The 4,838-nt window shown below is 47.7% G+C and overlaps 1 pseudogene; it reads right to left on the bottom strand.

The window, feature by feature from the left end:
* Nucleotides 1–955: 955 nt before the first annotated feature.
* On the bottom strand, nucleotides 956–4,583 carry LOC143388443 (sickle tail protein homolog pseudogene; annotated as a pseudogene).
* Between the last annotated feature and the right edge of the window lie 255 nt (nucleotides 4,584–4,838).

Below are 4,838 nucleotides of genomic sequence, written 5' to 3'. Positions count from 1 at the left end.
GGAGATTCCTCAGAAAACCTGGAATGGAACCACCATTTGACCCACCTATCCTACTCCTGGGTTTATACCCACCGTATTTAAAGTCAGGATACTACAGTGACACAGACACATCAATGTTTATAGCAGCTCAATTCACAATACCTAAACTATGGAACCAACCTAGATGCCCTTCAACAGATGAATGGATAAAGAAAATGTGGTACATATACACAATAGAATATTATTCAGCCTTAAAGAAAAATGAAATTTTCAGGTAAATGGATGGAACTAGAGAATATCATGCTAAGTGAAATAAGCCAATGCCCCCAAACCAAAAGCCGAATGTTTTCTCTGATAAGTGGATGCTGATCCATGGTGGGGGTGGGGTAAGGAAGAATGAAGGAACTTTGGACTGTGAAGAGGGGAAAAGGTGGGGCTGTGGGAATTGGAAGGACGGTAGAATGAGACAGACTTTATTATCCTCTACACATGTATAATTACACTACTGGTGTGACTCTGCACCATGTACAGCCAGAAGAATGACAAGTTATGCTCCATTTGAGTACAATATGGCAAAATGCATTTGACTGTCATGTATAACTAATTAGTACAAATTAAAAAACAAAAATAAAAAAAAAATCCTAATCTGCTCCCCAATTTTCCCTTCAATAAAGTTAGGACCTAAAAGGAGTATTATCAAAAAACAAAAGAAATGTTTATGTTTTTCATAATTCAAAAATATTAATTTCTTCAGAAATACCCAAATATTATAAAAAAGCATAAAATATTATAAAAGAAAAGTTTGCCTTCTTTTTTTTGTTCACAAAGTAAAAGATGTTTTATTGCAAGCATGCAAGAGCGTGGTGAAAACTTTAACAAAGGTTTTTTTTTAGACTTTCTTCATGCCCCCAGATCCAGGATGTCTACTGTAAATCATAGCTTACAAAGAAAACATAGTATTTGGTATGAACTAAGTCAGTGACTTGCTTCAAAACGGAAATCATGTCCATCCAAAATTGGGTTTAAGGTAAAACTACCTGACGATATTGGCGAGGATCCTGCAGTTTGGATTGCTTGCCAGGTTTGTCCAGGCTTCCGGGTCTATTCTTGGAACTCATAGGGACAGGCATCCTGCTCATCTGTGGGGTCCCACCGGAGCCCTTCTTCTCCTTGGGTGGCACTGTGACGCCTGGCCTAGTGTCTTTAGCGTGACTGTCAGCCCGGGACTGCTCAGCATGACTGTTTGAATTTACTTCCATAAAGGAACACTTCTGGAATGCCTGGAGTTCTGCCATTATTTTGTCTCCTTCTTCTTCTTCTTCTTCCTCATCTTTCAAGGAGGACGCAGTGACTGGTGGAGGGGATGGGGCCCAGGCTGAAGCAGGCTCTTCTGCTGGACATTTTGTGGCTCTTGTCTGTGGGCTTGAACCAACATCTTCACCGCTGGCCTTGGTAGTGATGATCTCCTTCCTGCCAGTGTAGACCACATCACCAGATCTCGTGGTAGTGAGCCCCGATACAGGCAGGTAACTTCTCCGAGGAGGTGGAGGAGGGGGAGGGGGTGACTTCCTCCCCAGCTTGTCCAAGTCTGGTTCTGAATTTGGTGAGTCTTCTGAGAGTTCCCCCTTGTCCACGGGGGCATCTCCCTTTGGCAATGGGGCCGAGGCTGGTGGCATCTCCAGGTTTGGAATTGACTTCATGATGTTGGCCTGAGCTTCTTCCAGGAGCTTCTCAAACTCTTTCCCATTATAATGGTCCAGATTTTGCCTTTTCTCTTGCCATTTCCTTTCTGCTTTCTCAATGGACACTGCCCTGTTCTTGGCACTCACACTGTGGATTTCCTCAGTGAACAAGCTCTGCATGGTGGAACCATTCGTGGGTGTCTGAGGGGACTGTGGGGCTGGAGCTGACTGCGGTGCAGAGGTTACTTCCTGTGTGACTGCAGGAGGGTTGGCTGTGTGGGTACCAGTCCCGACAGGCAAGTTCTGGGCAGGGTTCAGCAGGGCCAGGGAGTGCTGGGAGGGCTGGATGACCACAGGAGAGCTCTGTGCGTGGTGAACGGTCATGCCAGACAAAGGCACCACTTCCGACTTCACATCGCCAGGGACTCCCGTGCCATGGAAGGGCTGGCTGGGGCCATGGGCTGCTTCCTCCTGGTTCTTCAAGACTTCGGCGGCTGTGGCCTTTTCCATAGCGACATACTGTGTGGCTTGGGCTGCATCGGTGCCCTTCAGGAGCCCATCAGTGACATGTCTCCGCAGCATGGTCAGGATGTCTGTCATGCTGCGCACACGTTTTAGGAGACTGTCCAGCTTATGTGGCTCCTCCTTCAGAAACCGCACGGCCTCGACTTCTATGCTCAGGACGGCTCTCATCTTGTTTTGTAAGGTTGGAAATTCTCCTTTCAGGGTGGCTACTGCTTCTCCCACTTGTCTTAGGAGGAAAGCCCCATCTTCCACATCCTTGAGAGTAACCACTCGGCCAGCGGATGAAGAGTCCTTCTTCAAGTCTTCAACAAAGTCTTCCAACTCACATAACTTCTTGACAATCCTCTCCTCTTCGTGGAGGTATTTTTGTCTCTCTTGCTCCACTAGGGTGCGCTGTCGCTGCACGGGATCCTCCAGCCTCTTCATTGTTTCCACAACTTTGCTGCTGATTTCCAGCTCAGCCTTCTTCATCATGGCCCTCAGCAGCTCCTGGTTCTGCAGCTGGAGCTGTCTCATCTGCTGGAGCTGGAGCTTGAGTTCGGCCACACTTCGCTTCATGTCCAGCAGGCTCATGTGGATGGCTGAGGCGCCTGTAGGCAGGGGCTGGCTGGGTGGCACCGTGGCCTCTTGGGCACCCAGAGTCTTCCCTCCGGAAATGTGGGGAGTTCCTGCACTTTCTGTGTGGTTCCTGTTGGCTGTCGTTTTCATCATTTTCTCGCTGGTCTCTCTGTCTTTGGGGATTGTAGCAGTGCTGTAGGCAAAAACTTGCTTCTCAACTAGAGGAGGGCCAAGGTCCACAATGCCAGATAATCCTGGAGTGTTCCTGGGCTTTTCAAAATATACCAAGGTGCCTGGTTCCTTTTTAAAGGACTGACGACTTGGCGAGGCCCGGTCTGGCTGCATGGTGTGAGGGGGGCCTTGAGCATTATGATGTGCGTGCATGTCTGTCATCCTCAGGTCACTAACTCGGTGAGGAGAGGCAGGGGGTGTTTTGGAGCCCAGAGTGGGCAAATGGCTATCTGGATACTTCCTTGATTTCTGTCTGTACAATGATTGTTCCATGTGCATTTCCGCTTGCATGGAGGGGTTACAATAAGCACTCGCTGACCGAATCGCTGTGCGGTGATATGCAATGATGTGATCAGGGACGTCCAGAGGGTGCCATCCGTGGGATGAGGCTATGCTCATCCTTCCCTCATGATAGAGGTAAGGGTCAGCATAGAAACCCTCATTTCTGTACATCGCGATGTTTTTGCTGCTTATGTCTTCATCGGGCTTGACATCTCTTCTTTCTAAGATGGCGCTTGGGCTTGGTGAGATGGATCTGGAGACCAGCAGACTGGAAAGTCTGTCCCGGGGGATGGTGGCATTGCCAGGAACAACCATGGGGCAAGTGCCCCCATAAGGAATTCTGGATGGGGAGGGAGGCATGGAATGAGGCACAGGAGTGGATGGTGGAGAATTGGGAATTGCGTGGGGTGGATGAGCTGTGGATCCAGGTCAAGAGGCACCAGGGCCATCTCCTCTTGCATAAACAATTTCTCTCTGCATCCTCAGGTCTCCATTCACAGTTTTTGGTGTGTGACTGAATGCGTGTGAAGGATCCTTGTTGTACACTTTGAGGAGGGATCTGTCTTGAATGTTCCTTACATCATTTAATTCATAATAGACATTTCTGCTTTCATCTTTGATGTAAATGGCGACACTGGGCGACTCCAGCATTTTCATGGTGAGCTGCTGTGGAAAGGCACTTACAAAGAGAGCACGGATCGTGTCTGCACTTGTGATTTCATTCAGCATCCTGAGCTGCTTGGTTTCATCTCCGTACTGGAGATAGAGAACCCCCAGAGATCTTTCTTTCGTCTGGCTGGTTGACCTCACCACAGGAAGGCTTGCACGAGTTCAGCTGCCTCTGGAAAAAGGACTTGGCTCCTCCCCTTCAGACATGGCTTCCAAAGAATCACCGGACGTCTCTGATAAATGCTCGACTGGGTCACTCAAACTGGGAGGTTGAGGACTGTGAGACAGTTTGGGACTTCTTGTCTGGTCTCTCAGCCTTTCTTGGTGGCCCATGATCGCTGTGGCATGATGGGGGTATTTCTGCTTTAAGTGTTCCAGGAAAGCTTCTCTCTTTCTATCCATCTCCGATGTTTGCATTCCCAGTATTTCTTTGGAACTTCGGGCCCCCCCGAGAGTGTGTCTCCTTGGGATGTTTCGGGAAGACTTGGAAACTGAAGTACGATTGCTTCTATTAGAAAGGCGCTCCTTGGTTCTGCGGCATTCTGCATCTTCTACTGATGTTACATGCAGATTGCTTTTTCCTTGTTCCTGCATCTGTCTGCTGTCTGCTGAGTAAGGAAGGCACGGCTCACATTTCTGGCTTTTGTTTTCCTCCATTGTCCCTGCCTGCGGCTCAGGCTCCGGGCTCTCTTGAAACTTCAGAGTGCAGTTCCGAAAAGTTTGCCTTCTGTAAACATGACTTAAGTGTATTTCCTTACTGTCTTATTTTTAAAGATTAGCATGTATGATTGTACATTGCAAAAACTAAGCTTTAATTTTATTGTTGTTGTGCTATTTTTTTATGCCTACCATGTGTAGGCAATAAATTTTAAATTTTTCACATACATTAACATATTTAATTCTCATGAAGTC

Source organism: Callospermophilus lateralis, unplaced genomic scaffold, assembly GCF_048772815.1.
Source record: "Callospermophilus lateralis isolate mCalLat2 unplaced genomic scaffold, mCalLat2.hap1 Scaffold_130, whole genome shotgun sequence".
Classification (NCBI taxonomy): domain Eukaryota; kingdom Metazoa; phylum Chordata; class Mammalia; order Rodentia; family Sciuridae; genus Callospermophilus; species Callospermophilus lateralis.
The sequence above is the reverse complement of the archived record's forward strand: the minus strand, read 5'-3'. Positions and strand labels throughout refer to the sequence as shown.